The sequence below is a fragment of the Coturnix japonica genome, chromosome 2 (assembly GCF_054131305.1).
Source record: "Coturnix japonica strain WE chromosome 2, WE-NBRP24, whole genome shotgun sequence".
Lineage (NCBI taxonomy): Eukaryota > Metazoa > Chordata > Aves > Galliformes > Phasianidae > Coturnix > Coturnix japonica.
Window position 1 is genome coordinate 70,001,007 of NC_140664.1, and position 23,091 is coordinate 70,024,097.

The window sequence follows — 23,091 nt, forward strand, 5'->3', positions numbered from 1 at the left end:
CAGTGTTTTACATTATCTGATAGTGACTGGACAAGGAGAAATAGTTTCAAACCAAGAGAGGAGAGTTAGATTAAATATTAGGGGGAATTTTTTTTTCAGTCAGAAAATGGTGAAACACTGGAGCAGATGCTCAGAGACATTGTAGGTGCTCCATCCCCGGAGGTGTTCAAGGGTGGGTTGGATGGAGCCCTGGGCAGCCTTGTCTAGTGGTTGGCTACCCTACCCACAGCAAGGGGTTTGGAACTTGGTGGTTTCTGAGGTCCAGTCCAACCCAAGCTGTTACATAATTCTGTGTGATACAGAACTGAAAATGACTGAGGTAAATGTTCTTTTTTAGGTAAGATACTGATTGAGGTTGTGATCCAGACAAGGTGAAGAGAAGTAGCTCCTGAAATTGCAAAGTCACTTTACTGTTACTGAGTGTTCTGCAGCTTTTCCTTCACTATTTCATCCTTGGGAAAATAAAGACAGTAAATGTTTCCTTAACCAATAACAGAAGTTCCTCTTCTCCTGCCTCTGTGCTGTAGGTACCATGACAGCATTACAGAGACCCTGTCCCCCAAGAAAGTGATTTAACATCTGTGACAGCTGGCGGAGAGAGTCCAGACTTCCACTGGCTGTTCAGATGACTCTTCTGGTTGGAGAACCTCCACACACAGCCAAAACAGTCCTCTTTTGTCTGAGCTGAAGTTCTCTTCAAATAAGACTGTTCTCTGACTGCTACATGATCACTGTTTTTTTGGCATTTCTGGATGTTTTTATGATGCTCTTTTTAATGTCCTGCATATTTTTTCATTTTAGGACAGTGTTCAAGAAATTGCCCATAAATGCCACTTCAGCTGGGGTGAATGTTGCCTTTTATCACTGCATTGCTAAAGGCATTTCTGTTGTTTTCCCAGACCACTGGTTTGGTTCGTTGAAGTTGAAATGAATTTCACAGTGGGTTAATGTGTTCCTGCTTGTTTGTGTGGTGATTGCAGCTCCAAGACAAACCTCTAGCAGGCAACAAAACACAGACGTTTTATAACAGAAGCACATAAGGATCTGCACAGTTTGAGAGGAAAAATTTTGAGACAGAGAGAGTCAAGATGTAAAAGGGGAAAAAACTATGAAAGCGTCTGATGAAATGCAGTGTCTTTGGGAATGGAATAAAGGTTTATTTTCCCTTGTAATGACCTACAATTTTTTCACTGTGCAGCTTCTTATTACATGGGAAATGCCTCCTTATTTCAGGGTGCTCTGACAAAGAGCATGCAGCCCTAAGTGGGTTTGGCAGGGATGTTCAGCCAGGGAGCCTTGGGGAAGGGCAGGACGGGAGGCAGTTCACAGCCATATTGTTCCAACAACAGCATCTACTTTGGTTCTTCTAGTTTCATCTTTTTGCTAGATTACTACACAAAGGGGGAAAAGAGACAGCGTTTGTCTCATCTGACCCACCTCTGACAGAGGCTTATGTTGGTAGCACAGAAGAATCAATCTCTTTGCTTCCTTGTGGGAGCCTGTCAGTGAGATTACCCCAGTGAGATTAGGAGCTGCAAGACCAGGCCCTGACAATTTCAGTCCTTGTTGAAGTTGTTAAGGTTGAACCCAAGGGCCTCTGAGATTTTTTTTACAAGCTTCTGTATAAAAAGCCTCACCACTAAAATCCTCTTTGTTTTTTAAACTGGCTTGAGCAGATACTTTAATTAAAAACTACCAGTGGCAGTACGTAGCTGGGCATTGGAAAGCCTTTCTCTGTGGCAGTTTCTCAGCACAAATACTTCTGTGTGGCTGTGGTCACATGTTTGATTGACTTGGTTCCCAAGCTGATGTTCACAGTGCTGTATTCATCTTGTTCAGATGACTGTGACATGCGGCTTGAATGCACTGATGCTGACAGTGAATATGAGGAGAACCAGGCGGCTGACAGCCTCTCTATTTTTTTCAGGGCTGATGTAAGATGATCTGTCACATGATGCTAGGCCATAACGTGTCATTTATTTAGCTACAGCTGTAATGTGGGTAAAATGAGCAGAAGTGAGATAGAAGTGACAAGAAGCAAAAGACGTAGGAGGGAAGACTGCTCACCTCCTCTCACAAAACTGCAGAAGCATATATATCTTAAGAAATGCAATATTGACCCCACATTTCAGGTCTACCTGCTGTTTCTACAGGTAGGGACAACACTGGTAGATCATCTGTGCCTCTGTTGTTCACAGTAAAGTGTTTACTCAGGGCTGCTTCATGTCGTGTTGGAAGGGCTTTGGAGCTGATCCTGTGCCACACCTGTTATGGATATTAAGGTAGCCTTTCTCATAGTAGCTAGGAGTGTGCAAGTAATAACAGCCAGAGTCTCAGAAGACTGAAAACAAATACAGCTTTATCTTGGTCTGAATTGCCAAACCTTCAAGCTGGGTGCAGAGGAAAGTAAGCCCCCCCCCACCTCCCAACCCTCCCTGTGGGTATATACAATGCTGTCAAACTATAGCACCTAAAGCAGGTTAAGGGACCTTTTCGGGCAGAACACTAGTAGATGATACACACTATCCTTGCTGATCAGCCAGCTTGTGATATTTATACAGTTTGACTTGCACCATTCCTTGTTTGGTTGGTTTTCCCTGTGACTTAGAAGCAATATAGCCTTGGAGCATTGGGTTGTTCAGAGCTGTGAAAGGGAAATGCAGCTACATCATTAGGGCAGTATTCGGAAGTTCAGTCTTCCACTTGCCTTCTGCTTTTTTCCCTAACTGTTCCCACATGACTCCAAAATCAGAAGTTGGATGCAGCATTCAAGGGAAACTTTTCTTAAAGCATCTTAAAAGCCTTGCTTGACTGTACATTATGTTGCTGTGTCTGACTTGGATTAAAAAGAAAGCCCCATGATGTATGTGGTATTTCTGTGACAAATGTTACATTTTTCTTGCTATCATATACTTCTGTTGAGATGACTGGGGCACCACACTTGACAATGATGAATTATTTACAGCAGATCAACAGCCATTTATCCTGTGGTACCATCTGCCATAAAGATCATGTTTTGTCTTAGCGGTTTCCTTCCTTTATTATTCTCTGAAACAATATTTGAAGATATGGAAGCAGTGAGGAATGGACAACCACCTCTGGGCCAAGGTTTCAGTGGTGTGTTCAAATTCTGCTGGACAACAGAGTTAAAGGTTAAATGCTCTTGGCATTTGATGGGAAAGGCTGTAACAAAAGTGGAGTAAATGATAGAAACTTAGCATGAGTTTTAACTGTTTAGGATGTTTCCCATGTGCATCCTTTGCTGGTCTCCTTGGTATAAGGGTCATGTTGTGGGCAAGGAGGAGGTGTGATTGGAGCAGAACTGGCAGATGGTCCCTTGAAGGTCGTTTCTTGTTGCTATCTCCTGTAGTGATGCCATATGCTGTGTAAGGGGATGTTTCCTTCCTCTTCATGGAGTGTAAACTCATCAAAACAGTAAGTGCAGCATACCATCAACTTTCAGTTCTTGAAGTTTCTGATTATGTCTGTGGCTTTAAGACTTTGTTGTGGGTTGTTTTTTTTTTTTAGTAAGTTGTCAAACAGTATATAAAATAAGTGTGTTTGAAAACAGATTAAACCTCATCTCTCCAGGGTGGTACACAAAGGTTTTCTCTTTGATGACGTAGCTTTTGTCTCCTGAAAGTCTGTTTGTAAGTGTATTTGTTTGCTGGTATTTTTTTGTTTTGTTTTGTTTTAATTTCCTAAGATCTTTCTAATCTGTGAACACCCAGAGTATGAACAATACCCCCATATGAAATTTGGATGAACTGAATGCCACCACTACTCCTCTTAGCTGCTGTTAATGGAAATTATTTCCAACAGAAAATACCTGAAACAAATTGCCACAACAATTAGAGGGTGAGCAATGTATCAGACAGAAGTTGGCTGTTTCTCAAGTGCAGTTAGTGCTTCTGAGCTGCTTGTGGAAATTTCACTGTCTCACAGACAAGTCTTTCTGAGTCTCATTAAAAGCCCATGAAAACAATTGTTTTTCTATATAATATGTGAATATTCAGAAAGATTTTTTTCCTTTCTTTTTGTTGTTGTTGATTGTGATTGATAACATTAAGAGAAGAAAATATTATCCTGAAAGTATAAATGAGGGTGTAAATGCTGGCATATTTTCTCAGGCAAAGTTGCCATTAAAATCTGGCTGAAGCAGTAGAGCAGCAGTTTAGCCATTAGAATGATATGAGTGTTTGAAAGAGCTCTGACTAGCTTAGTATTATGCCACCTTAAGCCACTGGCATTGGTGTTTAAGAACTATAGCTGACAGGCAGACAGTTGGGCTGGATGATCTTGCAGGTCTTTTCCAACCTTCATGATTCTATTATTCTATTCTCCCATCAGTTCTGGCTATGATCTTATTGTCCTACATGATAACTGTCACCCTGACCTTGACAGATCATTGGAGAAAGGAAAAGTTTTTATGAGGTGAGTCTACTCATTTTCCCAGGGCTTAGACTGGTACAGTTTTCCTTTTTTTTCAATTGTCTCTTCTGCTGTTTAGGTTTTATTGCCATACCTCTGTCAGCCTGTTTATGATTTGCTATTGAAACTACACTTTGAATGATATATTTCATGGTCTGTGTAGCCAAGCTGGGGGTTTTCTGATTGCAAGGACTGCGCATCAAGTTAATGTATCAGCTGTAAAGTGATTTTTGGTGCTACTGTCTGAAGTTTTTAATTCTTACCTGTGGGTCACAAGTGAATACCAGCAGTGTGTACAACCATGTAGTTTGTCTCAAAATGTTTATAATTAACTTACATTTTGATATATTTTGATATATCGATGCATATTGTCGCATATTGCCTCATTATTTTGCTTCATTACTAACAGTTACTTTGTTAAATATCTACTTTCTTTTTTGTAGGCTGTGTGTATTTAAGAAACTACACAGTTTCCATAGACTTTTTCACAATTATTCATAGTTTGGAAAGGAAGTAGTTCTGAAAGAGAAAGAAAAGGTTAATAAGACATTTTTGCAGGAAAAAAGATGAAACTGATAATTTGATGCTGTCAACATAATGGTTAGATTTCAGGATGCAAAAAACCTAGCTTATACTTGCAGTGAATTCAGTACTGTAGTGCTGAGCTTATATAGCAAGTCCACATAGTATTAGTATTACATAGTATTTTGTATTGTATACAAAAGATACACTTTAAAACTTCATTTTCACATTTCTGTTAACCCAAGTGAGCCCTTACTTTGTCTTTTATGAATGTAGACAGTGAAAGGTTTGCAGATTTAACTGTGTACATTAAACACGAGTTTAATTCAGTTCAATTACTATTTTGTACGGGCTGCTGTTGAAATCTAATACTTTGTTGTACAGACTTTATATATCACAGTATCACAGTCTGGTGCGGGTTGGAAGGGACCTTAGAGATCATCGAGTCCAACCCCCAGGATTCGAGCCTCCTGTGTAGCAGAGCGGCACTTCTACCACTTGCGCCACAGGGGGGATTCGAACCCAGGTCTCTGGTGTTGCAAGCGGCATTCCTACCACTGCGCCACCAGAGTGTCAGAGGAAGGATCAGCAAGATTGCATCTAAAAAACATAAGTAATGTTCAATTATGGAGTAGAGTCAAGGGTTGAAGACACGTTGTTGAACCTTTCTTATGTTTCAGAAAGTTATTACTTGTTGGAAGCAGCTCCTGTGTTTAGTTTGGCTGGGAACTAATAAGTAATAGAATAGGCATGGAATAGGTTGGCAATGGAGAAAGAGATTAGAGTGATGCAGAACACCCAGTAACAAAACCCCATTTGAAAGACAGGTGCCGAGAGCTGGGCAGATGCAATTGAACTGCAGTAGAAACACCACTTCCCTGTTGCCTCAGTGCAAAAAGGCCACTGGCAGATTCTGCTCCACATCCCCATCTTACAGAACAGTCACTTCCTTCATGAAGTGAAGGTCTTTCTGGTAACAGGAGTGTAGAGTGTATGACAATGTAATGTGACATTTGGAAAGGTTACAGCAAGTTTTGAATCATGTATGAAATGAAAAATCCCTGCCTGGTGCAGAGGGAGTGTGTACAGCATTGGATGATACCCTGCCAACAATTCTAACAAGGGGCTCCTTCACAGATTTTCCACCTCAATCAGCAGCACAGTTGACATCCCTTGAGCGAAATCTCTCCTTTGCTGGTTTTTTTTTTTTGTTGTTGTTTGTTTGTTTGTTTATTCGATTGGCTGGTTGGGTTTTTGTTTTGGTTTTGGTTTTGTTTGTTTGTTTGTTTTGTATGAGCAAAGAAAAATCCTTCCATTTTATAACTTACTGCCTAAAATACACAATAATCTTTCTCTGCTTCCAATTGTGAGTTTTTCTCTGTATGCATCCTCTGTCTGTAATTCATTTGGGATCTTTCAGGCATTTTTTGTGCTAAATTTATTGAACACATTGGGACAGTGGAAAAGACAAATCTCGATCAGTGATCTCATCAGTGGTGTGTAACATTTACTGGTCAAGTCTAATGCAAAAACTAGAGAGGAGGTAAATAACAGATCAGGTAAAAAGCAATTACCTAGTTTAATCTTTCCACTGTGAAAAAAGAGCGTGTTTTACTACAGCCAAACTCTACCTAGTATGTATCTGAACACAGGATGGAGTACATCACATTTGGAAAGTAGCAACTTGTAGAAGGACTTAGGAATTATCTGTTATACCACCTTTAACTTGAATTTTTTCTTCTGTGTTATGACAAAAAAACCCAAGAACAACATCAACAAGAACACAGCAGAAAAAAAACAACACTATTTCAAAGTTTCCTCCTAGGATAGAGTGTCCTGATCTGCTCAAGGTGGATTCCAACATAAGTTACAGACTGGAAAACAAGCACTGAGATGAGGGGCTGAAGGAATTCAAAGCATTCAGTTAATTCAGGAACAGACTGAGAGGCTTCTCACCTGGCTGACAGAAGGCATCTGAATCAGTCTTGAAAGAAGAAGCTGCTTCCTGGTTGCGAATGCCTATGTTCAGTGCTGTTGAACATCAGAGTTGCATCTTTAGGGTGGAGGCAGAGAGTTGTGACCTCTTGATGAGCCTGTGGCCCTGTGTAGCCAGTCTTGCTCATCCCTCTCTTTTAGGCAATGGTAGGCATTGGGCTGAGAAAACTACAGCCAGGGACTGCATGTGAAGACAAATAACAGATGTGAATGTTATTGCTCAGATTTTCAATGAGTTGTCTGAGGAAGACCAGGGCATGTTTCTTTTCATCCCCTTCCTTGCCCAGTCAGCAAAGAATTCTGGATGCACTTCTTTTTGTTGTTATTAATTGCTTTCCTCTGCAGCATCAGAGTGGCCACAGCAGGAGATCTCTTCGTTGGTGGTATAGAGGGTGATTAAATATTGCCTTAGTAGGGCTAGCAGAGAATTTTCCCTGGATCAAGTTGGCAGGCTTTGTGGATCTTTCACCTCATATAGCATGAGGTGTGGTTCATCTGCTAGGATCATTTATGTACATCTCACATGATTAATTCTTTGCCATTGCAGGGCTTCCTCTAGTCTTGCCAATTCTGTGTCTGTGACATGGGAGAGTTCTGCCCTCACTAAAGTCTTTGGGCATCAAATAGGATATTTTGCTTCAATTTAATGATCTGCAAATACACAGTAGGTGCACCTGATATCCTTTCTGGCCATAATTTTTAAGGAATTATATATGTATGCAGTGTCTGAATGTTAAGGCTGAGGTGGTTATTTAGAAAAGGATGATCATCTGATCTGAAAAATGGCCTGAGTCCTTCAGAGGACTTGCCTTGGCAGTCTGAGAGAAGCTCTGTCTCTACTGACTACAAGCTCAGCTTTCTTTAGAGTAATTGTAGGGCTCAAACAGAAATACCGTTCATACATTTCTATATGTAAAAACATGCAGTTCTGTAGGTTGATCTCAGAAAGGAACCTGTGCTGTTAGGAAGGACATCCCCTTTGATTCACTTTCTGTCTCTGCACAGAAACAGCCAATGTGGGGGGGGAAAAAAAAAAAGAAGTCATTTAGAATATTCTTTTTGCAGTATCCAGGTAGCAAATGAATTAATGTCTTGCTGTGTATCATTGCTATGAAAGCATCATTTCTACAGTGACTTTCACCGTAAAGGCATTCACAGGTGTGCAAAGACAATATGTGCATGAAACGCTAAGTTGAAGTTCTACTATTTATAGAATAACGTATAGCAGCAGAATAGAAACGGACATCATATAAGAAGCAGTGTTTGATAATTGTCTTTCATTTCCCAATCAAAGAGAGAGAGGTTTGTATTTTTCATGAAATGGCCTTTGCAGGAATGCTATAAGCAATAAGCTGTGTGCATATCAAGAGAAAACATGGCACTTGCGCATGTTTGGCTTCATCCCGTAAAGCAGAAAACAGAGGCAATTGTATGACTTCATACAAATGCTATCTGTTGGTCTGCATCTTCCTTCCTTGCAACCCAAACTAAAAAACTTTAAAGTAAAAATAATTGAAAAACAGAGTAAAGTATTTCTATGCTGAGTTGTCCTTAAAAATTCGAATGAGTCATTTAGATAACATTCACAATACCAGCAGCTCCAGGGCACTTTAGAGAATACATTTCAGCGCAGAGACATTTGAAACAAAAATTGTAATGTTCTAAATGGAATTAGATGAGCGAAACCATGTCATACATAGATGAAATATAAATAAGTGCTTTAGGCCCACTCCATGAAAAATGTATGTGTTTTTTTAAGAGCATTTTTCTTCTGCGATGGTTTCATTTCTGTGGAAACCACTGGTTGGTGTTTTGTGGTGTTTTTTTTTCTCCTCTTAGTGCATTCTCCTAGAATGTGCTTCTGCCACTCAGTAAACCCTTTTTTTCCACTAAATGTCTGTCTCTGTATTAAGCCCCCAAGGAACTGTACAAGCCAAAGGCAGATGGAAACAATAGGCATTCCGTGTTCAAACGTACAACCTACAGAAAGTTCATTTGTCAAAAGTCTGAGGAACATTTCCAAGGCGGCTGCTTCATAAGCAGCATCCACATGGGGCAGATCTGACTAGTGTTACTGCTTTTCATGCCCATATTCCATAAGAATTTAATGTGATGTTTACTCCTCAATTAATAGTTAAAGCAACATTTACAGAAACTTGTTCCGAATCCCAGTCCCAGTTTTTCTCTCCTTCCCCTCCCACCCTACTTCTTAAATCTCTTCACCTTTTAGACACCCCAACTACTTCCTTGCTTTTTATAGAAGTCATATTCTAGCCTCTCTAATAAGACCAAAGCACTCTCAGAGTTTTTTGAGCTCTGTTTTTGTACCTCTTGGAGATTTGCTTCTTCACAGGTAAGCATGCAAACTCTACCACAATGCCAGTCTTTGAGATATCAGTCGTTAATACCATTGAGATATAAATCATTAATACCAATAAAGGAGTGCTGAAAGTTAATCTAACCCTCTGACTCATGCTTGAAAGATGAAATTCACTCTGGTTGGTACTGTCCAGTAGACACTACACCAGCTTTTTAAAGCTCTTATTACTTACAGTTGATGTTTCCCTTCATTCCTTGACTTTGTATTAATGAAATATTTTCAGCATGACTAAGATGCTGATTTGGGGTAGCTGTGAAATCACCTTGACTTCCATGGACTTGAACACCTTCACAAGATTACTGGCTAGGAAAACAGGGAAGACTTTGTCAATATCTGGATGCTTCAGGAGTGTTTTGGATCTTGTTGAAGTGCAATACAGCACTGACACCAGCAGAGTTAGAATGCTATAAGCCACCTACTCACAGGTCATGTGAACATATGTTCTTCTATCAGGCTATGCGTATGCATATTCTACCCCCAAATCCTTTGAACATATGGACTGACATCACAGGCAGCTGATTCAGAGTGCTCTCATAGTACAAATGGAAGCAGCTAGCTTCTGGATTAGGCCAAACGCAATTCACCTAGGGCACCCAAATCTTGTACTTGCTGCTTAGATTCCCTGTTAGAAGTTTCTGGTACCAAAAATGATGATTAAATGGTGTCATTAGAAAATAAGCTCCTATTCCACATGCTTTAATCACCCACAAATGCAAGATTCAGTTTTTATCTGTGGTTAATCAATGACCATATGTCAGCCTTCAAAGGTATAAAATGTTGGAAGGCAACGTGAAACCACAGGTATATAATGTACATTTCTGTGCAAAATCTGCAAAAAGAAAGTATAGCCAACTCTTAGCCTCTGGACTGGACTTCAAAACCACCATTTGTTCATAATTGATGTGGAAGAGTTGAAAACTACTTCAAAGGAGTGAAAACTACCAAATTGTATTATATCACGTGACTAGAGAACTTCATCATTTCCTGCTGAATGAAATAAAACACATATGAACAAGCCATGTCCTGGTTGGCACAGTCTGAACTTGGATCTCTCCCTTACCTGAGCTGCATAGAGATGTAAGAGTGGGAGTGGAAATGAGGCCAACTGCTTGTTGGCAGCCTTGAGTAAAAGTTCTCCAGTGGCTTAGGCTTTGATGTCACCAATATTGTTTTATCCATTACAACTGTGGCAACTGTTACCTTTGCAAGGCTTGACGAATGTCAGGAGAGAAACTGCAGTCAGAGCCTCTTGTATGGCTGAGCAGGAGCACAGAGTAGATCTGATGTTAAAATGTATCGAGGCCACCTCACGGCAGGTACTAAGTGTGTTTCTGGAAGGCTAACGACAGCAGTTTTTCATCTCCTAGTCTGGGGGCCCAGAAGCTCCAGCTACAAGATGCAACACAATCGAGGGTGTACCATTGCCCCCTGGCGGCCGGTCCAACGGAGGCTAAAGCAGCAGCTGTTCACTGATGCAGGTGTGTGGTTTGATTAAGAGGAGGTACTAGAGGAAGCAGAGTTAAAATGGGCAAATATTGATCGGGGGCCTTATTTCATATGAACTTTTGTCTTCTGTTGCTTTCATTTATTATGGAAGTTGTAAACCAAAACCAATAGGCCAATGTCTGCTATCAGTTATCCCTGTGCAAATCCAGAGATGTCTACTGGAGCCAGCCTCATCACAGAAAGCTGGAAGGTGGCTCAAAGGAGAAGTGAGAGCCTTAAAATTGCCTGACCATTAATCTGTGGTAAAATAATGACTTTGTCCTTGCAGCACTTGGGAAGCTTCGTAGAGCACGTGCAAGGAAAGAAATTATTCGTGAAAACCTGACTGCATTCAGTACATCATGGTCGCAAAGGCCAAAATGCCAGCGGGCTGCAGCGAGAAACTTTTCCTATAATAGCCCCCATTTACGTAAGTGACCTGCTCCCCAAGGTTGGGCACTTCACCTCCCAAGTACTGTAGCCCTAAATTACTGACAGTCCTTGACATGTTATATTGGGTTTTAGCAGATGAGGTCAACTTCTCTTTGAGTTATGCTGATTCTAGTAGAGTAAAACTTGGATTTATACCCATGGGCCTGCTGTTTGAGATATAGAAGCATATGAATGTTTTAGCAAAACCAACCCACTGTAAAGCATTCTGTTTCGTTCTTGCTGGAAATCGTTCCCAGAAGAAAAATACTGTGAAGGGGAGTGACAGCCTTGGAATCCAGTCCTTCCATTTTTATTTATGTATGTTAGTTTGTTTACTTCTGTAGCTGTCTACATACATGCTAATAATTATTTGCATGTCTGTGGTATTTTTATAGGTGGGGAAAGGAGCTGAATATATTAAACAGTTTGCTACCAGGAATGGGTCTTAACAAGTTACAACAAAAGCGCGGTAGGAAGTAAGCCAGAGAAGCATTGCTTTTTCCATTTATGCTGGAACAGTTTTGACTTCACAAGGTTATCTGCTGTCACAAAGGAGTCAGATCAGGAGAGCCAATGGAGAATTTTCTTTGTGGATTCTTTGCACCCCAGCTACTTTTGCTTGCATTTGTCATGGAATATATTAAAATAGTCATATTCCACAGTCCACACAGCATGTCAGCTTTGAGACAAGTACTCTGAAATGTGCTCACAGATGATAAATTGCACACTATGTCAACTACATCTTTGTCATGAGAATCTATTTTCTATTTATAGTTGAAATGAAACACTTGAGAAAAAACTCTAAACCAAAGCAATTTCACAGAAATCTCATGAGTTTTCCTTATGTGTATATCAATGAGAAGACCCTCCTGTGCTATTTTTTTGCTCTGTGGGGGCTCCAGCAATCAGCTTCTGAGATCAAAGTGGGATGCTCTCCAGACTACAAAACTTATATGGGTGCATGTAATCTAGATAGTGTGCCTTTGGACTATGTTCTCTTTCAAAAATGAAGAGGAAAGAACTCTTAATCACAGCACAGTGCAAATACACACAAAATTTGATACAGTTTTTGGGAATCAAAACCAATTATCTCCATAACAGATATGATTATTTGTTACTCTTTTGGCTTGTCATACTAGCTTTGTTTGAAGCTGTCATTGATGTCTGTGGTGTACTTTGCAGTTCTGTGAGCATTTGCCTTCTAAGAGGACTTCCCTTCCACTTAGGCATCTTAAACACATAATCTGCTGCAACAAAGTCGTGGGTAGCAGAAACTGGGAAAGAATATATGTTTGGAAGATAACACTAGTTCAGCTTTGAAGCTAGAGATGCAGCTGTGTTTTTTCTCTGATTACAGCAGCCTACTTCAGGAAGAGAGTGGTTGGGTGGCAGTGATAGTACACTTTGACCGGAGATTCCCTGGCTAACACTGACCTAGACATGACTGTATGTCCTGCAAAGTGATGAATGATTACTTAAGATAAGTAAACTTTGTGATGACTTCCTTCTGCCTTGGGCACCAAAGTCTTGATGGGTTTTACAGGAAAAATGCCTTGCTTCAGAGAGAATCATCTAAGTAAGCATCTAAGATTAGTGAAAAATGAAGTACACACAGGGGAGAAGCACTGCTGCCAGGTCAACATCCTCTTTCTGGGATTGAAGAAGCAGCTTGCACAAGAAAGGACTTACATCCGTTCATGTGATAAGCAGGATGTTTGTCCTGGAGAATTCAGATCTCTGGAACCTGTATCCTGAGGAAACTGGATCAAGAACAAGCTACAGCTTTCTTGCAGCTGTGGTGGTGTCTTTTTATGGGATACCACTAGAAGTGTTACATTTTCTATGGCCTTTGAGGCCTCACTCTACTTCTGAACTTCTCCAAGAGTACTGTTTACCCAGCTTTTCTTTCTTAAATCTAGGAGGAGTTTTAGTGGCTTATTCCAAATTTACATTCGCATGATTCCAAATATAGCACTTGGACAATAGAATACCTGGCCTGGAGGTGTGGATCCTCCTTCAGTATGATGTACTCCTGAATCTGATGCTTCTCTAAAGCTGTAGTGGAAGTATAAGGGTTTAAATTCTCTTCAGCTCTGTACTTTAGCCATCCAATGAGTGCAACTATCTAGATTAGAAGTATATGCAGGACATTAACTGCAAAGGAAACCATTATATTAGTGTACTGCTGAACTAGAAAGGCTGAGATGGTTAGTAAAGCAAGTTACACTAGAAAGGCCATTGATCATATTCAGAAGCTGTTCTACAAATAGCAAGTTAGTAACTTGTGCCCAGACTTGTAAAATATCTGCATCATTTTTTGTTTTTTTTTCTTTCTTTTTATTTTTCTACAAAGAATCCCATTAAAGTTACTGTGGAGTTGCACTTTTAAGAAAACTATTTAATAGAGGGTGGTATATCTAAAAGCTACGTATCAGAAAAGTCCTGACATTCTTTAAGTTATTTAGCCATCAAAAACCAAATGACATCCCCACTGTTTGGAGACAGCACCTAAAAACAATTTGGTTTTTCTTCCCTATCTTCCATCTCTCTACAGTCATCATCTCCAACTCTTTCCTTCCATTCCCCTTCAATGAGCTTTTTCTGTGCACTCTCCTAACAAATTCTGGATCACCTCCGAAGGTGAACCTTACTCTGCTGCAAGTTTGGTCTGCTCATTCTGCCAGCTTTCTGCCACCACTGCTTAATCATGCAACTTCCTCCTCTGCAACTTGTCTGTCCTGTTCATCCAAACCTTTTCACTCAGAGCAGCAATAGTGTTTTGATTAACCAGTGTGCTGGCAGAGATTACTAAAGTTATCTGTCTGGATGCTGCTGTGATACGCACCTGGCTCTGATATCTTTAATTTTTGCTACACTTGCTTTGTTGTTTGCTTGCTTGTTTAAAATGCTCTTATGTTATATTTGCAGTGATGAAAAATAAACTAACTGGCATCCAGCTCTGAAACTGTGGTGTTGGTGGGGGAGAGCTGCCCACTTGAAAACAAGCAAGAAGTCTTGCAAATATTTGGACTAATTAATTCACCAGCTTTTCTTTACAGAACTCTTTTGTGATAATAAAGCCATTCACTGACCAAGAGAGTACATTGCCCATTTAGTTACTGTTTTGTATCTCATGTCAAACAAAAGGCACTGCCTCCTACAACAGTAACAGCTGAATATTTTCACTACTTAGGCAGTTTCCTCTTCTAGCTGCTGGATCGTCAAAAATTCTAATCAACTCTGATCTAACACAAAGTACGACATGGCATTCATCATCTGTTTTAGCCTTTAATGCACCATGCAGGTTTTAATCAAAGGCATGCAACCATTAGCAAAAAGGAAAGACAAGAATTATGACAGTGTCCTAAACAGACCTCTTAAGCTGACATCACAGGCTGCAGATAAATTCATCTCCCCTTGTTGAATACAAAAACAGGCAAATAAGATGGGCCTCACTTGAAATAATTGCAGGAGAGCACCACTGAGATTTCAGGGCAACAACTTCCATTGTTTTTGGTACTAAGCATTAAGGCTTGTTTGCTTGGCTTTCCTATATGTTGAAAGCAAATGTTGGCACTCTCAGCTTGATGTGTGGGGGCTGCTGGATGATCTCCTTGTTTGGGTGGGTTTCCATATCATCCACTGTTGTCACAGGGAGTCAAGGGGTCTGGTAGCGATTGGCAAAACCTGACCCCAGCACTTTCCTTATGGCAGCCAGGTCTTCTGATTTCTCTTCCTAAAAGAACTCTGTTAGTCATCTCTCCACGTTTTCTTTAGCACAGGACTAGATAAGATGCTGCTGCTTGTGTGTAAAACAAAATAGGACAATTCTGTCGAAAGGGACGTTCAGTGATCAAGTCCTACTACCTGACCACCTCAGGGCTAATCAAAAGTTAAAACACATTAATGAGGGCACTGACCCAGTGACCCTTGAATGCTGACAGGCAAGGGGCATCAACCACCCCTCTAGAAGCCTTTTTCAGTCTGACCAGACTGACCATAGAAATGATAAGAAATGTTTCCCAGTGCCCAGTCTGACCCTCTCCCTGGCAGCTCTGTGCCATTCCCATCAGTGCCAGAAGCAGAGCCTGGAACCTCTCTGCTCCCCCTCCTCACAGAGCTGCAGAACAATGAGGTCATCTTTGTGCCTCCTCCAGCCTGGACAGCACAAGTGTCCTCAGCCTTTCCTAAATAGGACCCACCTATCAACACTGTTATCAGCTTCAGTGCCTCCTCTGGAAGCTTTCAAGGACCTTAACATCCTGTTTATATTGAGGAGCCCAGAACTGCACACAATATTCAAAGTGAGGTTGCACCATTGCTGAATAGAGTGGGATAAACACCTCTTTTGACCAGCTGACTGTGCTGTGTTTAATGCACCCTGAAATGTGGTTTGCCTCTTTGCTGCTAAGCATACTGCTGGCTCATGCTGAGCTGCTGTCACCTGCACCTCCAATTCCCCCTCTGCTGAGCTGCCCTCCATCACTCTTATCCATCTATGCCTGTGTCTGACATTGTTCCATCCTGAGGCTTCTTACTTACATACAGTGCTGGGTTTTCTTCCTGCATGTGTCCTGGCAAGTTGCAGCTGGTGACTGCCAGTTTCTAGATAAAGTGGCCTTTGTTTCTTGCTCTGGTTGACAGAGTATGTTATCAAGCTTTGAATCAGCTTGACATGTGGGGGAGAGCTGGTTCATGCAGAGTTCCTTCATTTGTGCCTAGTTGAGGGAAGGGTGAAGGTTATCTTTTCGGAGAGTGAAGCAGACTGTGGGTACAGCAGTGCAATCTCCCTTCTGCCACCTTCATGAGTGCAACTTGTTGAGAGTGGCTGCATGAGTGTGACTGACCACACATTCCCTTGTGCATCCTAGGGAAAGCTACCCTTCATAGAGGTACAGACTGGGCTACCATAGGGACAGCTGCTGTTTGCTCAGACTTCTTTTTCCTGCTCCTATTCTTCTCAGTTTGTGTGTTGGCAGAGCTGTTTCAGGTCCCATCTAACAGATAAGTGGCTGTGATCTGTGCCAGCTTGTGGCATTTCCTTGAAGCCATGATAGCAACAGGGAATGAAGGCACACATTGCTCTGTAGCTGGTGCAAGCAGGATGGGAAGCTGATAGTCACCCAGGGAGCCTGTTGTGAGTGGGGAGTCACTGTTTAAATCAGTGAGTGAGGGGTCTTTGAGCTTGAGAAGCCATGCAAATTGTGCGTGGATGGATTTATTCCTCAAGCATGCTCACACAGTGTATGAACTTGGTAGAATATGTTTGTTGATTAGGAGGTATTTAATAGAATTTCCCCCCATCATGGTAAAAGTTGAGGAGAGCACTGTGGGCTCAATTCTTGTAAATCATTTCCACTAGTGGGAGCTGGCCCTGGATAGACATTAGAATTGGTCTTTCTCATGTGTCATCTGAGGGCTGTGACCTGATTTTGCTCATGCCACATTCAGTGCATAACCTCATGTGGGGACTGGTGTTTGGTCCCACTGTCAGACCTACCTCACTGCACTCTGCCTGTAGAAGAAACCCTGTGTAAATTGCAGTCTTTTATTTTGAAATAACCTTTAATGTGCAACATGTGGGTCTTTTAACAACCATTTCTGGCAAAAGCTTAATTTGTTTGAGGGGTGCAATGCTTTAAATCTACCTGTGCCTCCTGTGCCTGGCATGCACCTAGCTGTGCATGGAAGTCAGAGATTTTCCACATCTAGAGCCCAAACAGTGGGATTATATTCTCCATTTCCTCTGAAAAATAAACAAGTTTCTGTTGTTTTAACACAGGTAGGTCATTTGCTTTACCCTGTATGTAGTAGGTATTTGTTCATCATTGCGGTGCATTGTTTTGGGTTCCAGAAGTGGATAATCAGCAACACAGTGTTGCAAAGATTTAGTTCCAGGTCACAGGCAAGTAATGAAAAAACAGCAGTCACTGAGGATTTGATTTACACACTGCAATGACTGTGTGATAGCTCCTTTTGTGAGAAGGAAAGTCTCCCTCTGGAGAACACATTCTAACCAGTAGCAAACATTCAAGCTCCCTGGTGCTTCAGATGTCAATTATACCAAAGCCTCATATTGTATAATGTATGTCTGTTATAATAATACTGCCTGGAACATTAATAATAATGTGAATGAACTTCCAAACAGTGGAGATGGGAGGGGGAGGATGATCAATACGGCACTAATGATGGCCTTGTCTTTCACTAAAATAATTGTGATAGGGTTTATAGCACTTCCTTCCTACACCATGCTGTGTGGCAGTGTTGGTTTACTACCTGCTGTTATTGCTTTTGTATAAAAAGGTGTTAAAAAGAAACGTCTGTCAAGTTTTAAGGCTGCCAGTCTTTTTTAATGCAGTGAGGTTGTTCTAGTCAAGATGGTCGAAGGATATGAGACATGCGAGGTTCACAGTGAGAAGTGAATTTTTTTATAAGACGTGCTGATACAGTCAGGAGGAGGAAAAAAAGAAGAAAAAAAAAGCCTTTATGCTCAGAAAATCAGTAGTAAGGTTCCCATTTTTATAGGGAATTTCTCATTCTTTATCACAAAGATGCCATTTAAAGGCCAGATTTTCTGAGTGATCTCATCCTGCTTGCTTGGACATAAAAGGTTACTCCTTTGAGAGAGCGTGTGAGCACTTGAACACATAAGAGTTCAAAAGAAAACCTCTCTTGCACACTAAGTATGTTTTCCATTTATGTGACCCTGTTCCTTGTCTAATAATGAGATGGGGCTTTCTGTGTTGTTCCACCATTGAACCTTTTGGTTCAAAAAGATGTTTTCTTTTTTAAAGATGGTCAGATTTCACCACAGTATTTGTATTCATGCAGTGGGAAGCCATTCCCTCCTAGTGAGTTCCTGAATTTTGTTGGAGAAACTAGGAAGGTAGAAGTGTATAAGAAGTTATTTGTTTGTTATATAATAAGTAAGTCCTAACATTTTTCTGCGGTGTCTTGGAGTTAGTTTATTTCTCAATATACTGGAATGATGGATTCCATACATTTTGTTTTGTGAAGTGAGAGAAATTGAAAGAAGTCATAACCTGAATCTCATGATAAAAATCCCTTCAGTTGAAGCTCTTCATTACAATACTTTTCAGAACAGAAAAGATGAACTGCTTTTGCAGTGGCACAGGTCCAATCTCAAACTAGAATCAATTGCTTTGCCAACGCTGAACACAAAGGATGTTCATTGTTTGCAAACTGAATTTTTCTTAGTGTGTGCAAAACCGATGATCAGATTTTTTTCTTTATAGAAACCCCTGCAGTGAAAAAACTGCAGCTGATTCTATGCTTCCCATCCTGGTTTGCAGGAAGGCTTCTTGCCTCACAGTGTGATTTCTTCATAATAGCTGCATGACAACAACATGCCAATGTTTTGAAAAGCAATGGCCAATGTTATAACATGGTTGCTTATGTTGGTAACTCTCAGTTGCTGATTTTTCTTTTCATCAAGGAAATACATTTACTTTTGTAAAGGTAACTGTTTACTCTCCCAAATCACACCTTTCTATGTACAACAAATCTATACCTACATCTGTCTATGTACATAAGCTCTGACAGGAGAAGAGGGACCTTCCGAGGTGGTCCCCTCCTGTCCCAAATTAACTGCACTGTATCATGCTTGGCATCAACTGATGAAGTTCCATGTGAAAAATGAGGAAAGGGTTTTCCCTTGCTATTTTCATGCAAAATATGTCTCAGAATCTCTTTGGAAGCTCATGACCATTTTTTAAAATTATTATTTTTTTGCTACTATCTTTATATATAATATATAAACATACTCTGGCTGACTCTTCTCTGTTCCTGTGCCAACACTGTCTTGAAATTCTTCTTTCCTCTGTTCTTATTCTTCTTCCTTGGTGCATTTAGAGAGTGATCATCCCTTTCCATATATGTTGATGCTAAGCCAGCATCCAACAATACAAATTCATGAATGATGGGGTAGCAAAATCTCACCCAGATTTAAGCCCTGGAAGATGTAAGATGTAAGATGGGATATCCACAAGACTCATCCAGGTATTTTGTGCCTTAAGAACTGGTTTCCAAGAGGAGGGCAGTGATGTTAATGTTTCTAAGTTTCCTTATAAGTTGTAGCCAACTAAGGGCAGTGCAGAGGATTCCCTGACAAAGAAAGCTCCTCTACACCATTGCTCAAGCTGTACTTGTTCCATGGGAAACAGGCTTGCTTGCTGATAGGAAAGTGATAGTAATCCAGATGTTGCATTAGCCATTAATCAAAGCTGTATTAATTGCTTGTTTGAATCTTGCTATGTGTCCTTATGCAACATCTCCCAGCTGGATACAGTTTCCTCAAAGTTCTTTGCAGCTAAGTAACATGTAAATTACTTGTTGTTTGTGGAGGTGATCAATACTGGAATTTCAAGCCATGCTTGCTGCCTGTTTCTTATTGATCAAGTGTGGCACAGTTTCCATTCCCTGACTGAACGAGCTTAGTGGGGCTAAATTTTCTGTTGATTACTGATGTGAAGTTGTTTGAAAACTTTCTGATGAATATGCAGGGATGAAGATTTGCTTGCTTTTGCATGTTTGCACTGACTTAACAAGAAAACACAGAAATGCTGATAGAAACCTTAAGAGGGCTGTGTATACAGCAACACTGATTTGTTTTCGAGTCCTTCAGAAACTTGTTTGCAATGTTCCTGAGTAATCATGTCAATATATTAGCATAAAACCTCACTAATTTGTCAGCTGCTGATAATGCATCTGAAAGTGACATGGGTCTTTTTTGAGAATCTTTGCTAAACATCTAAGAAAATACTGTGATGAGATTTTCTTCCCTATATATTACGCATAATGTCATATATTGGAAAATACATAAGAACCTGATGTTCATTTGTTCTCTTGATAAAATGCTATGCAGCACTAGTTATGATTTTTCTCACAAAAAATAAATGGTATGCATTCTGTGAAGCCTTCTGCTTTACTTCTATTTGTAGATTTTTTTCCTGCTAGTTCACTAATTGGCAGCAGGGAGTAATTTGTAATTGTCTTCCTAGTGAACCAGTGATTGTTCTGTATGTGTATGCATGTGTTTATTAAGTCTTAGGTTTAGTCTATGTGGTAACTAAAATGAAAAGAAATATCTGCATTCTAATGCACAATATTTTGATTGCGATCTGTTTGTAGACCCTCGTTATGTTGTAAATTAAGCTGATAAAAGAAATCACATTAAGTTGCACTGAAATGGCTCTGAAATCTGTGTCTCATGCTAACTGCTGCTGAAATGCTAAGGGTGTGATTTACAACAGATTTAATTGGATTGGTTCCATTTACCATCTAAACAAGCCTTTAAATGTTGGAGTGTTTACCACCTGTTGTGTCTTACCTTACAGAGATCTTTGTTCGCAGGCAGGAGGGTGTGTGGAGTAATGAGAGAGGAAAAGGAGTGATACAGATGCGCATCTCAGTTTATGCATGCTGTTAAGTTTGCCCCTAGTTGTTTTTTTACCCCCCAAAATTAGAAAGGATCTATTTAGTGTATTGATTATGACTATTTCTGCTAAACTTCTGATAATTACAGTGTTCCCTGCTCACCAGCTGGGATAGCTAATGATATTAAGCTGGGATGGCATGATATATGCTATCTCCTCTTAGTCTGCTGTTGTACAAAACTAGGCTTCATAATAGTGTGTGAGCAGCTCTGATAAAACAACTCTGAAAAATATGAAGGTCTTTTTAAATTTTAGTTGTCTATATTTTAGAATCAAAGAATCACTGAAGTTGGAAAAGACCTCTAACATAATCAATCCAGTCCAAATGGCTATCCACCTATCACCATTATTTACCACTAAACCACCTCCCTCAGTGCAACATCTAAACGTTGTCACCTCAAGGGACAGTGACTACACCAGCTCCCCGGGCAGCCCATTTGAGTCCCTGATCGCTCTCCAGGAGGAATATTTTCTAATGTCCAACCTGAATCTCACAATGCAACTTGAGGCCATTCTCTCTAGTATTATTGCTAGTTGCATAGGAGAAAAGGCCAATCCATACCTCCCCACAACCTCTCTTCAGGTAGCTGTAGAGAGTGGTAAGGTCACCTCTGAGCCTCCTCTTCTCCAGACTAAACAATCCCAGCTCCCTCAGCTGTTCCTCATATATCCTGTGCTCCAGACCCCTCACCAGTTTTGTTGCACTTCTGTGGACACACTCCAGGACCTCGGTGTCTTTCTGTAGTGAGGGACCTGAAGCTGAATACAGTACTCAAGGTGTGACCTCATCAGGACTGAGTACAGAGGGACAATCACTTCCCTGTTCCTGCTAGCTGAACTATTTCTGATGCAAGCCAGGATGTCATTGGCCTTCTTGGCCACCTGGGCACACTGCTGGCTTGTGTTCAGACAAGCATCTTCCAGTACCCCTGGGGTCATTTCCTCTACACAGTCTTCCAACCACTCTGCCCCAAGCCTGCAGCATTGCCTGAGATTGTTGTGGCCAAAGTGCAGGACTTGGCACTAGGTCCTTTTGAACTTCATCCCATTTACCTCAGCCCAGCTATCTACCCTTTCAAATCCCTCTGTAGGTCCTTCCTATCCCCTGGCAGATTGATATTTTCTGCCAAATTTATGTCATTGGCAAACTTACTGAGGGTGAACTCAATGCTCTCATTCAGGTCATCAGCAAAGATAGGGCCTGATACCAATGCCTGAGGAGCAACACTCATGACCAGTCACCAGCTGGATAAGAATCCATTTACCACCACTTTCTGGGCCATCCAGTCAGTTCTTTACTCAGCAAAGAGTGTACCTGTCCAAGCCATGGTCTACCAGCTTCTTCAGGAGAATATTGTGGGAGTCAGTGTTGAAGGTTTTGCTAAAGTCTAGGTAGAACACATTAACAGCCTTGCCGTCATCCACCAGGTCGATCACTTGATCATAGATGGAGATCAGGTTGGTCAAGCAGGACCTGTGTTTCCTGAATCCATGCTGGCTATAGGCCTCATCCCCTGTCTGCACCACACATACCACACGTGATCTCCCTCAAGATGACCTGCTCTATAACCTTACCTAGAACCAAGGTCAGGCTAATAAGCCTGTAGTTCCCTGCCTTCTTCTTCTTGTAGATGGGAGTCACGCTGGTAAGCCTCCAAACCTCTGGGACCTCTCCAGCTGATAAGAAAACCTGATAGCAAGGTTGATAACCAACCTCAGATAGATTCCATCAGGCTCCATGGACTTGTGGCAGTGCAGGTGGAGTGGTAGTTTGCTAACCGTTTCCACCTGAATCATGGGGGGTTTATTCTGCTCCCCATCTGAGACTTCCAAGACATTCAGGGGATAGAGCACCCCAAGGATAACTGGATTGACTTTTAAAGACAGATGTAAAGAAGACATTGAGAACCTCAGCCATTTCTTAATCCTTACTGGTTATGTTCCCCGACGAATCCAGTAAAGGATGGAGATTCTACTTAGCCCTTCCCTTACTGTTAATATATTTGTAAAATGTTTTTATGTTTTTTGTTCTTTTTTCTTTCTTTTTTTTTTTCACCCAAACAGCCAAACTGAGTTCAAGCTGGGCCTTTCTTTCTCCCTGCATATCCTAACAACTTCTTTGTACTTTCCTTGAGTTGCCTGCCTCTCTTCCACAGGAGGCAGATTTTCTCCTGGAGCGTAAGGAAGAGCTCCCTGTTCATTCATGCTGATTTTCTTTCCTGCTGACTTATGTCGTGGCACAGAGGGATAGCTTGCTCATGCATCTTTTAGACTTCCTTCTTGAGGAGAGACCAGCCTTCCTGGACCCCATTACCCTTCAGGACTGGATCCCAAGGGACTCTCCCTGCCAGAGTCCTGAACAGTTCAAATGCTCTGCCACCATACTGAGAG

The 23,091-nt window shown here is 41.0% G+C and overlaps 1 long non-coding RNA gene across 19 annotated transcripts in view; it reads left to right on the plus strand.

The window, feature by feature from the left end:
• LOC107309719 (uncharacterized) overlaps positions 1-23,091 on the plus strand; it is a 268,792-nt gene that overhangs the window by 134,790 nt on the left and 110,911 nt on the right. The window contains exon 1 of one of the 19 annotated variants that reach the window (XR_014942739.1): positions 531-4,434. The exons of 17 other annotated variants lie outside the window; for them this stretch is intronic. This is a non-coding gene — a long non-coding RNA (uncharacterized LOC107309719). Of the gene's footprint in view, positions 1-530; positions 4,435-23,091 lie in introns of those variants that run through there. One more of the 19 variants, XR_014942752.1, reaches the window with a different exon arrangement.